This window comes from Perognathus longimembris, chromosome 5 (genome assembly GCF_023159225.1).
Source record: "Perognathus longimembris pacificus isolate PPM17 chromosome 5, ASM2315922v1, whole genome shotgun sequence".
Taxonomy (NCBI): Eukaryota; Metazoa; Chordata; class Mammalia; order Rodentia; family Heteromyidae; genus Perognathus; species Perognathus longimembris.
The window spans coordinates 4,820,605-4,832,853 of NC_063165.1; the positions used below are offsets into that span (position 1 = coordinate 4,820,605).

Consider the following 12,249-nt stretch of genomic DNA (forward strand, 5'->3'; position numbering starts at 1 on the left):
CACAGTTCCACTTCTGGCTTTTTCTGTATATGTGGTGTTGAGGAATCGAACCCAGGGCTTCATGCATGCTAGGCAAGCACTCTACCACTAGGCCACATTCCCAGTCCTTGTCTAATTCGACATAATTCCCAATGGGTAGTCAATTGTCTCCAATCAAATCACTTAGTGAGTTCACTATATCCCCAAATTGAGATATCCACAGTATCTAGTTGGCACATGAGTTTGATCCTATACCACTCATTTTTACTGGGGTTTGAACTCAAGGTCTTGTGGCTTGTTCAGCTTGCTTATAGCCGGTGCTCTACCACTTGACCCATGCTTCCAGCCTGTATTTTTGTGGGCTATTTTAGAGATGGAGTTTCTCAGACTTTTCTTTCTGCTTTTGGACTATAGCATCAGCACCGTGAATAAGACTGAGTCCTTTCTACCTCAGCTTCGAAGACCTTGGATAATTTTAGTTCTTTATATTTTAAAGTTTTAGATTCAGCTTGTCAAGTTGCAGAGACAGAGACTGAAGGAGGGGGAGAGGGGAGGCAGAGGAAGAGAAGAAGAATTTAATTGGCATTACTTTAAATGTAAAAACCAATTCAGGAAGAAATGTTAAATTTTCAAAACTGAATATTACAGATCATAATCACAATGTGTCTATGTATTTAGGATCTCTTTAATATTTCTCGATGTTTTAAACTTTTTTTTTCAATTCTTATTTGTCAAGAAACTTTTCTTTTTTGTACTTTTCTGCAACTTTAAATCTTTAACTAAAAGAGGAAAAGTAAATACTTGGTAGATTGTCTTTTCTGAAACAATTAGCTTGACGGAAACTTGGAATGGCCTATGGAAAGTCCAGCCGAAACAACAGTCCAGAGTCAACCCTTGAGCAGTTGAATTTTTTCCCCCAATGTATACTTTTGAAAAGCCTAGGTATTTCATTTCAAGAATTTGAGTGTGTGTACGTGTGCACACGTGTGTATGTGCACACACGCATGTGTGAACTCAGGGCGTGGGTGGGCACTGTTCCTTAGCTTTTTCTATCATTTGAGCCACATCTCCACTTCCAGCTTTATGGTGGTTAATTGGAGAGAAGAGTCTCATGGACTTTCCTGCCCAGGTTGGCTTTGAACCGAGATCTTCAGATCTCAGCCTCCTGAGTTACTAGGATTACAGGCATGAGCCACTGGTGCCTGGTTTAGGAGTAAGTATTTGAATATGTATTTCAAAAAGATAAAGGCACTCATAAAAATAAAACATACTCATAGCTCCATTTTTGTACCTGAATAACAGTAATTCTCTATGATCACCAAACGTGGCCAGCCACATTGAAACCAGACCCATTTGCGAAGCGAGTTTTCTTCTTTTATACTCTAGGAAAGGCCACATGGTTTGTTCTCCTGTCTCCAGAAGCAGGAGACTGAGTTAAAATGAGGACAGAGAGGCAAAGGGAAATCTGATCGTGTCTGAATTAGTGAGGGCTGGGACTACGCGTCAAAGCTGGAGGCGGACAGTAAGAAAAGACCCTTTGTTCAACAATACTGGAGTCTCAACCACCTGAGCTCAGGCACCCAGCTGGGCCTGCAGCCAGGACTGAGCCCCCAGTACGGTGCAGGCTCCCTGGCAGAGCTCTGGTTCCCTCTCCCGCTCCTCTGGGTTCTTGTGACACAGTCGAAGGACAGACTGGCAGCCGTTCCCTGTAGGGATCTTACTCAGATTTGATCTGCGATTCTAGAGTTGGGCAATGCTTCATTTGGTAATAAAGACGTTTTCCGAAGGACAGAGCAGAAGAGATTGTTCTATACACAGAGAAGGCCTGAGAAGGAGAAAACAGCAGATTGGTAATTTCAAAGTCACTTTCCCTATAAGGCCAGGCCAGGGAGAAAGAATAATAGTTAACGGGCTGGCTAGCATCAGGTTAGTTTATCTTTTCAGCTTAGTTCGGACTCTTTTGGGTGCAGTTTTGGAACTTGCCTTTTTTTTTTTTTCCACTCAAGGCCGGTGCTCTACCACTTGATTCACCACTCCCAACTTTTTTTTTTAATTTTTTTTTTTTTTTGGCCAGTCCTGGGCCTTGGACTCAGGGCCTGAGTACTGTCCCTGGCTTCTTCCCGCTCAAGGCTAGCACTCTGCCACTTGAGCCACAGCGCCGCTTCTGGCCGTTTTCTGTATATGTGGTGCTGGGGAATCGAACCTAGGGCCTCGTGTATCCGAGGCAGGCACTCTTGCCACTAGGCTATATCCCCAGCCCCACCACTCCCAACTTTTTGTTGGTTAATTGGCCATAAGAGTTTCACAGAATTTTCTGCCCAGGCTGGCTCTGAACTGCAAATATTGCTATTTTTTTTTTCTGTTGTAAGGATTAAAGCAGATTCCTAGCACTGGTTTAAGCTGGTCTAGACCTGGTGCTGGTGGCTTAATATCTGTAATCCCAGCTACTCAGGAGGTTGAGGTCTGAGGATCACAGTTTGAATCCAGTCCAGATAAGAAAATCCTATTGAAAGATTTAGATTTAGACTCTTAAAAGAAAGAGAGAGAGAGAGAGAAAGAGAGAGAGAGAGAGAGAGATTTAGACTCTTGTCTTTAGAAACTGAATGCCCTAGCATTCACAAGTGAGAAGATTTTGATGCACACACAAATTTGAGAACCACTTGCCCTGGACAGAAATGTTAGTTCCAGAATGTTCTATTCATCCTTTCACCTGTGAATGAGATGAATTTTCCTAATATAAGTTCTCCACATTTCTGCGGTGCCAGTGAGGAGTCGTCAGCAGGACCACAGTTGTTAGGGAAGGCGGGCGGGCATGTCTACCCCCTAAATACTTCCCCTCCCACCGGGAGCTGCCCTAAACAGCTGCCGAGACCAAGAAAAGCTCCCAGAGCTCTGGCTGGGCCCCAGTCATGCCGCCTTCCCCCCAGATGAGGAGAGGGTTGCTTGTCTCCTCTTAATCCAGCATGGGTACTGTGAGCTAATGTTATCATAATTATGTTTAGAAACCGTACGTGGTGAAGCTGGTGTGGTGGTACACGCCCCAACCTCGGCTCTGGGGAGGCCGAGGCAGGAAGATCTTAAGCTCAAGGCCACCCCAACTGGGCTGCAAAACAAGACCTTGTCTCAAAAAGGAGGGAGGGGGGAGGGGGAGAGAGAGAGAGGAGGGGAGGAAGAAGAGGAAGAAAAAGGAAGGAGAAGGGGAGGAGGAGGGGGAGGAGAATGAGGAGAAGGAAGAGGAGGAGGAGGAAGGCAGAAGAAGGAAGAGGAAGGAGAAAGAAGCCAAGGGCTGGGTCACGCCTGTAATCCTGGCTACTCAGGAGGCTGAGTTGTGAGGATTGTGGTTCAAAGCCAGCCCGGGAAGGAAAGTTTGTGACTCTTAACTCCAATTAACCACCAGAAAACTGGAAGTGGCACTGTGTCTCAAAGTGGTAGTGTACTAGCCTTGAGCAAAAGTGCTCAGGGACAGTGTACAGGCTCTGAGTTCAAGCCCCACAACCAACAGAAAAAAAGAGGGAGAGGAGGAAGAGGGGGAAAAGGAGGAGGAGGAGGAAGAGGAGGGGAAAGAAGAAAGAGAGGGAAGAGAGAAGAAGAGAGACAGAAAGGGAGGGAGAAGGAGAATGGGGGAGAGAGAAAAGACAAGAAGGGCATGTTCTAGGTTATCTTGTGTAAGTTGTTGCAGAACTAGGTTTGAAATGTGGGCTTCCCACTTGCGTGGCAGGCACTTCTACCACGTGAGTCGATCCTCCGGCCTTTCCCCTTGGTTATTTTTCAGATAGAATCTAGTGGTTTGGGCCAAGGACTGGCCTGCAACCGTGATCCTCCGATCTCTGCAAGGCAAGTGACTGAGATTACAGGCACCACCACCCCTTGCCACGCTCAAGTTTTCAAAGCACCACTAAGTCTGGTAGGATATGACAGTGTTGAAGTGCATGTCCAACACTCCTGCCAGCCGTCTCCCACATCGGGCCGCTATGACGGTTCCTATGAATGAGCCAGGTATGGCTGCCTGTGGGCTCAAAGCAGACTCATACTGGACCTGAAAGAATGCTTTATTAGGGGCTGGGGATATGGCCTAGTGGCGAGTGCCTGCCTCGTATACATGAGGCCCTGGGTTCAATTCCCCAGCACCACATATACAGAAAACAGCCAGAAGCGGCGCTGTGGCTCAAGTGGCAGAGTGCTAGCCTTGAGCAAAAAGAAGCCAGGGACAGTGCTCAGGCCCTGAGTCCAAGGCCCAGGACTGGCCAAAAAAAAAAAAAAAAAGAATGCTTTATTATTTCTCTCTCAAAAACTGTGTATTGAGGTGTCCTCTACATACCTCGACTGCACCCCTCTATAAGGAACAACTTGAAGTGCTTCGGGGAACTGGGATACTTTGTTTTCCAACATTTCCACAAGCCCCAAAGCTGCCTGCCCTCCTTGGTCATCTGTCCTCTCCACTTGGCTCCGTAGTTTTGTCTTTTTCTAGGATTTCATGTCAATGAAATCGTCTATCCTAGAGCAGTTAGTTACTTGTCCCTACTAAGAATATTGAGATAATGAAGTGATAAGTAGAAAAGGATCGATGTTGTTGTTGTTATTATTTTGGTAGTGGTCATGGGGTTTGAACTCAGGGCCTAAGCCCTGTCCCTAAGCTCTTTTGATGAAGGATAGCACTTCACCACTTTGAGCTACAGCTCCACTTGCAGTTTTTTGGTGGGTAATTGAAGATAAAAGTCTCACAGTCTTTCCTGCCCGGGCTGACTTCGAACCTTGAGCCTCAGATCTCAGCCTCCTGAGTAGCTAGGATTCGAGGTGTGAGCCACCAGTGCCTGGCTCGTGTTTCTATTGTGTAGGCTGGTGGAGAGGAAGATACTTTCTTAGTAGAGTGGATGGGATCAACACTCCTGTTTTTATTTATTTCAGAAGTTGATTTTTTTTCTATTTTTTTTTTCTTCTTTTTGGTGCCAGTATTAGGGCTTGACCCGAAGGCTTTGAGTCTAGCTTTGTACCTCAGGCTGATGTTCTACCACTTGAGCCACGTGTCCACTTGTGGTTTATTGCTAGTTAACTGGAAATAAGAGTCTCTTATAGATCTGTCTGTCCAGGCTTCAAACTGTGATCCTCAGATCTCAGTCTGCTGAGTAGCAAGGATTACTAGGATTACAGGCATGAACCACCAGCTCCTGGTTCATTTGTTCATTCATTCATTCTTAGGACAATGTCTCCCTATGTTGCCCAGGCTGGCTCCATACTTCTGGGCTCAAATCATCTTCCTGCCTTAGCCTCCGGAGTGACTGGGACTATGAGCACACACCACAATGCCTGGCTTTCACCCTGTGCCTTAAGAGCTCAATTCATGACAAGCATTTTTAAGTGAAAAATCATTACATCTCTTTGTTAAAAGACAAAATCATTTGTCCTTTTTTTTTTCTGGCAACACGTGAATGTCATTTGTCTACCTATGAGCCATCACAATTCTTTATGTATCTTGCTGAGATGAGACCAAAATGAAGTGACTTATTACAAGTATAACTCTCTGTGGCCTTTACTGTTTAAAATTACTGTAATTCTTAAGTTCAAAATAGAGGATTGCGGCAGCTTTCAAACCTGGTAAAAATCTGACATTCAGTGAATGCATTGCATGCGTCCATCTCAGAGCCCATGGTCTCCGCGTTGGAAATACTTTCTCAGCTCCTGGGGCGTTCTCCGAAGCCTTCTGACATAGCCTGCATTCCACAGTGTTTGCAGAGGCTTGAGAATTTAGTTCAGTGGGCCCTGAGTTTTATTTTATTTTTTTGAGTGGCAAGATTAAATCATGTTTCTGCCAGCACAGGATATAAGATATATGTCTGTTAAATGCTTTGCTTAAAAATGGACATTGCTAGGGGAATAGGTAAGGATTTGTATATTTTGTTCAATGAAAAGAAATTTCAGCACAAATCTTGTGCTGAGAGTGTTATACAGGATAATTCTCATCTTTAGGAAATGGACCACTGCCAGGCACCAGTAGCTGTCACCTGTAATCTCTGAAGATCACAGTTCAAAGCCAGCCAGGGCAGGAAAGTTGGTGACAGTCTTGTCTCCAATGAAACACCAAAAGAAAAAAAAAAGCCAGAAGTAGTGTGGTGGTTCAAGCTGTAGAGCACTAGCCTTGAGCAAAATAACTCAGGAACAGCATCCAGTCCTTGAGTTCCAGCCCAGGACCAGCACCACAAAAGGGGTGGGGGGGGGGAGGAAAAAGAAAAAGAAAAAAAAAGTCAAGCAAGAGCAGAAGGCCCTGAGACCTGAGTTCAAGCCCCATACCCACACTAGAAGGAGGGAAGGAGTAGATCCAATTGTGTTCTCAAGGTGTACCTCACTATTTCACAGCTTGTGAGGTGTTCCTGTTGTTGTTTTTGAAGTAAGAGTTTCCCTAGGTGCTCAAGGTTGGTTTATGTAGCTCCTGACTAGCCTCAGCTTCAAACGTGCAATTTTTCTCAGCCTCCCTCTAGAGGCTGAGGTTATAGGCGGGCACCACTGCACCTGCCTGGAGACCTGAAGCAGGAGGAGAGGAAGCTTCCGTAACCATCATAAAAAGAATGCAGAATGTTCAAAAAGAACCATGACCCAGACACCAGACCAAGCTGGATGCTGAGTCTGGCTTTTCTGTTTATTAGCGGGGTGATCTCTTGCACAATGTTGATCTTCTTAAGCTCGGATTGCTTCATTTGAGAAAGAAATGCACCAATGTCAATAAGTCTGTGGGTCCTTAAGAGAATTCCGGGAGGCCACCAGTCCTTTACTAGAGTCCCCTGGATAATAATTACCTGCTAAGGTGTACTGACTTCTCCACTCCTCAGGTGTTGGGCATCCTCTCTTTCCTTATTTTTAATAGGAAAAAGAGACGCATCATTGAAATGTATTGAAGGTTTAACATTGGTTTTGACTGTGCAGTAATGAGAAAACTGACTTTCATGTGTCTTCTACAATAAACACACACACACACACACACACACACACACACACACACACACCCCACAGCCCTCTTTGCCATGAAAATAATACCAAGTCATTGGGTGGGGAAATGAAAAGTGGGACTGTGGAATCCTAGTGTCCTTTTTTTCTGTTGACTTCCAACCTCCAGTTGCAAGATAATAAACTCTAAAGATGGCAACAAAGATTGCAATATGTCTGTGTGCCAATGTCATGTCATTTTTGAAGGAAAGGTAAAAAAAAATCCCAGTCTTCACAATGTTGTGCCAAGTCGCAAGACCACCCCCAAGAAGACCACCGAGATTCAGACACTCCGAAATGCAAAAGCAAGGCAAGGCTTTATTTAACGAGCTGCCAACTCGGGCCTCGTCCTACCCACCGACACAGCGGAGGTTAGGAGGGAGCCCCGAGCTGTGATTACACAGGGCTTATAAAGGCAAAGAACAAGGTTACAACAATCAGCTGTGCAAGCAAGATTAGAACACAGGTACAAATCTAATTGGCTCAGGGTTCGATTCTAAAATAGGGTTCACGTGGAGGGGCCTGACTTCAAAGTCTGGCACCTCAACAATTTGCAAAGAAATAGTCTTTTCTTCTGGTCCCAGGGTTGAACTCGGGGCTTAAGCACTGTCCCTGTGCTTTTTAGCTCAAGGCTAGTGCTCTACCACTTGAGCCACACCTCTATTTCTGGCATTTTGCTGGTTAATTGGAGATAAAAATCTCCCAGATGAGGCTGGGAATATAGCCTAATGGTAGAGTGCTAGCCTCGCTTACATGAAGGCCTGGGTTCGATTCCTCAGCACCATATATACAGAAAAAGCCAGAAGTGGTGCTGTAGCTCAAGTGGCAGAGTGCTAGCCTTGAGCAAAAGGAAGCCAGGGACAGTGCTCAGGCCCTGAGTCCAAGCCCCAGAACTGGCAAAAAAAAAAAAAAGAAAAAAGAAGCTCATAGATTTTCCTGCCTGGCCTGGCTTTGAACCAGTAGCCTTCTAAGTAGCTAGGATTACAGGTATAAGCTACTGGTGTCTGGCTTCCATTATTAATTTTTAAGAGGTATAGCTAGGATATTACACATAAAATTGCTGAAACAAGGTTGGTGAAGTTTAGATGTACAATTTAGTCACAACTCCAATCTGTCAACCACAGAAGTGTGATGATTAATTGGACCATCCTGCCCCCTGCCTCAGGTGAAAGAGAAAATTAACTGTGTAGATATGATAAAGGCTTGGGGATTAAAAAAAAAAAGTGCTTAAGAGAGGCAAATTATAGAAGGAAAAAACCAGGCAGAATTTGGTAACACTGGCATTAATCGGATGAAAGATGGAAGCTAGTAGCAATAGGCAGAGTTTTGCAAATCTGAATGTAAGCAGTGTCAGTGCAAGTTTTTGGCAAAGGCAGAAAGCCCAGAATAATAGGGGCTTACTTGTGAGAAAGTCTTACTACGTTGCCTCAGGCTTGCCTGAAACTCTTGATTATTCTGCCTCAGTTTCCTGCGGGCTAGGATTACTTTTCTTTGTTTTGTTTTGTTTTTGTTGCCAGTCCTGGGGCATGGACTATGGGCCGGAGCACTGTCCCTGGCTTCTTTTTGCTCAAGGCTAGCACTCTACCTCTTGAGCTACAGCACGCCACTTCCGGCTTTTTTCTATATATGTGATGCTGAGGAATCGAACCCAGGGCTTCATGTTTACATGGCGAGGCAAGCACTTTACCACTAGGCCATGTTCCCAGCCCCTAGGATTACATTTCTTTGTTTTGTTTTGTTTTTGTTGCCAGTCCTGGGCCTTGGACTCAGGGTCTGAGCACTGTCCCTGGCTTCTTTTTGCTCAAGGCTAGCACTCTGCCGCTTGAGCCACAGCGCCACTTCTGGCTTTTTCTATATATGTGGTACTGAGGAATCAAACCCAGGGCTTCATGTATATGAGGCGAGCACTTTACCACTAGGCCATATTCCCAGCCCACTATTGTTGTGTTTTTTTTAAATTAAATTTTATTGACAAGGTGTTGTGCAAAGGGTGGGTACAATTACATAATAAGGTAGTGAGTACATTTCTTGTCATATCTGTTACACCCTCATTTTTCTTTTCCTTCCCTAATTCAGGTAGGCATATATACAATATCCAGTATACCAAAATCATATACAGTGACCACCTAGGGTACGCCAAAGGAAATTCACCTAGCACATTAAACGTAACGACAATAGAATCCTCCTGTGTCCTTCTCTTGGAGTTGTTTGGATATTAGTTTTGAGTATCACTTAGCCCCAGCCAAAACTTCTCCTGAAAACTATCCCCACCACAGTGATTCTATCTTAATTATACCTTTTACTTTTTAAAATACACCTATATTTTTAACCACTTCATCTCTAATATGTGTTAACATCTACCAACTCTCCCAGTCCATTTCTCTATGTCTAATGTTTTGTTTTTGTAAAGTCTGTGTGCAGAGGAGTTACAGTCTCATACACAGGGTGATAAGTACATTTCTGTTTGGACAATATCCTTAGCTCTCTCTGTTTCTTCCTCCCTTCCCCATTCACGCTTTCAACATGAGTGTCTAGTGAGTACCACTGCTGCATTTGTTCACCATGTCCGTTTCTGTTACATAAATTTTGTTGTTGCCTGGAATTGTGCTCCTGACAAATGCAAGCTCTGACTCCCAGCACTTTAAAAATATTCTTCAGGAATAGGCTCTTTATAGACATAGTCAAGTGAAAATGACACCATCAGTGTGTAGCCCATTGCAATATGAAGTGTATTTACCAAGAGTGCAAGGAACAAAGCCATGTGACCTTGTAAAGAGACAGAGAGGACAGCTAATGAGAGAGGCCTAGAACAGATCTTTCCCTCTTGGTCCTTAGAAGGAACCAACCCAGCACCCTTCAGAAGTATGAAAGAAATAAGCTACATAGTTTGGTCTGGCTGACCTAGCAAACTAGTTCACTCAGCTGGTCTGCAGTGTAACATTCTGTCTTCATCATCTGGTTATAAAACTGTCCTCTAATCCTTGCTTTAAAATTGTCTTTGATTATCCTGTTGCAATCCTGCTTGCTTTCATCTTTGATTGGTTTGTGTGTGTGTATGTGTGTGTGTGAGCGTGTGCTGGTAGTGGGGCCTGAGAGAGCTTTGGTGTTCAAGGCTAGCATGATACCACTTGAGCCACAGCTCCATTTCTGGCTTTTTGTGGTTAATTGGAGATGAGAGGCTCATGGCCTTTCCTACCCAGGCTGGCTTCAAACCACAACCCTCAGACCTCAGCTTCCTGAGTAGCTAGGATTACAGGTGTGAGCCACTGGCATTTGATTGTCCAATGTTTTACTTGACATATCTTCATCTCCTCTCCACCCAAGTAACTGCCTTGCACATATGTATCCCAGTGGTTGGGCATTGCCAGGGACAACTTGAGAGTCAGAATGGGTCATTGCCAGTTTCTGCCTAACCTCAGTAAAGTACATTCCTCATTTTTGTGCCTTGGTTTTCCCCTTTTGTGGGTGAAGTGATGCTACCTGTTCCCATGAGGCTGTGACCCTGCCCAACATCCTAACACAAACTACCTGGACTTTGAGTTAGAGCCTTGTGGTGGTCCTGAGTTCCTGACCCACGTTTCATTATCTAATGAATGCCCATTGTTTTTTAACTAATAAGTGTTGGGGTCATTTGTTGCGCAGCAATTGATGACTAGTATAGGGAGCTTTGGAACTTTTGAATGGCCCTTCAGAGTTAGTTGGAACTGGGACAAGGAGGAGAAGCTCCATATCCTAAGTGAAATAGTGATCAGACCTGGGTTGTGCTTGAGTAGGGATGGCTAACCTCAGCCAAGGGCACAATGTGAAGAGTGACTAAGTTGAGAGCTGTTGAAAGCACTATGCACAACAGCTCAGGAGATCAAGTCCTTCAATGCTAAAGGTAGAAAACCTCAGTACTGTTTGTTGCACAGGTTCAGTGGAATGGTCCTATAGTCCTAGAATTGGCTGTTAACGGATCTGGCAAACACAGTCTGTAGCCTTCCAGTGGAAGGTGCCTATACCTGGAGCTATTTCTCCAGCATTTAATAAAAAGCTACAGATCTACCTTTGCTTCCAATTAACTATCAAAAAGCCGGAAATGGAGCTGTGGTAAGGCACTAGCTTCCAGCATAAAAGCTCAGGGACAGTGCCCAGGTCCTCAGTCCAAGCTCCAGGACTGGCCAAAAACAAACAACGCCGCTAATTATCTTCAGAGCTCAGCCTCCTGAGTAGCTAGGATTCACAGGAATGAGCCACGAGTGTCTGACTCGTGTTTCAAGTTTACGATAAAATTTACGTCTTTGGGGAATAGAAGAATTAATCTCACGGCTTTACTATTTCCCAGACTTTCCCACCAGTGGGCATTGTGATGGGTGCAGAGAGCCGGTACCACAATTCACCCCTTCAGACCTCCACTAAGAGTCTAGGATTTCCCCTTAGGCCTTGGGCCTGGCATTTTTGGGCAGTTTGGTTTTAATAACTGAAATTGACTAACACTTAAGGAATCATCCAAGATGAGATGGTGGGGGGGGGGGGGCCGCTGAGAGTTCTTTACACACCACTGCCTACCGTGATTATTTATTGTGCAAAACTCTCCTAGTTGTGAACCTCGGCACACCCGTCCTGGAGACAGACAAGCGTTCCTGTGTCCAAAAGCCAGCCGGGAACGTGGAGCCGTGTGTCTCTCCTCCGTCTCTGAGGGCCACGTTTCTACCAGCGGGAAGCGGTGGTGGGTGCCTAGTCGAGGGGTTTGTCCATCCAGGTTCTCGAGGCAAACAGGCCCAGGACTCCACTCGCAGGATCTGGAGCCAGCGAGGGGTGTGTGTGTGTGTGGGGGCGGGCCTCGGCGGGCCTGCACGCGGGGAAATACCGCACTGACCTGCGGGGCGCCGCCGCCGGCCCCCAGCCCGCGCGGACCCGCCGGGGAGGCCGCCCTCGGGACGTCCACGCACGACCGCGCGGCTTGGCGGGAAGATCGGATGCGGTGCCGGGCGCGGGTCACTCACGGAGAGCACCGGGAGGAGGACGAGGGCGGGGGGGGGGGGGAGGAGGCGCGATGGTCACTGACTGGAGCCACCTCGCTCCGTGGGGAGACGCGATGGTCACTGACTGGAGCCACCTCGCTCCGTGGGGAGACGCGTCCGCGGGCCGCCCGCCCGCCCGCCGAGCCCATTTCGGGGGGCGGGGGTGAGGGGCGGGGGAGGGGAGCGGTCCGATTCCGACCGCGGCGCGGGCCTCCGGGGACCGAGCAGCCCGCGCGCGTCGGTTCCCGCTCCGGATCTCGCCGGAACTGCTCCACCCGCCGCCCCCCTCCCC

At 46.3% G+C, this 12,249-nt stretch overlaps 1 long non-coding RNA gene across 1 annotated transcript in view; it reads right to left on the minus strand.

Moving 5' to 3' along the window:
- LOC125351464 overlaps window positions 1-12,249 on the minus strand; it is a 15,913-nt gene continuing 3,664 nt past the window's right edge. Inside the window, exons 2-3 of the long non-coding RNA XR_007210949.1 lie at window positions 6,484-6,487; window positions 1-106 (exon numbers count right to left, since the gene is read on the minus strand). This is a non-coding gene — a long non-coding RNA (uncharacterized LOC125351464). The remainder of the gene's footprint in view (window positions 107-6,483; window positions 6,488-12,249) is intronic.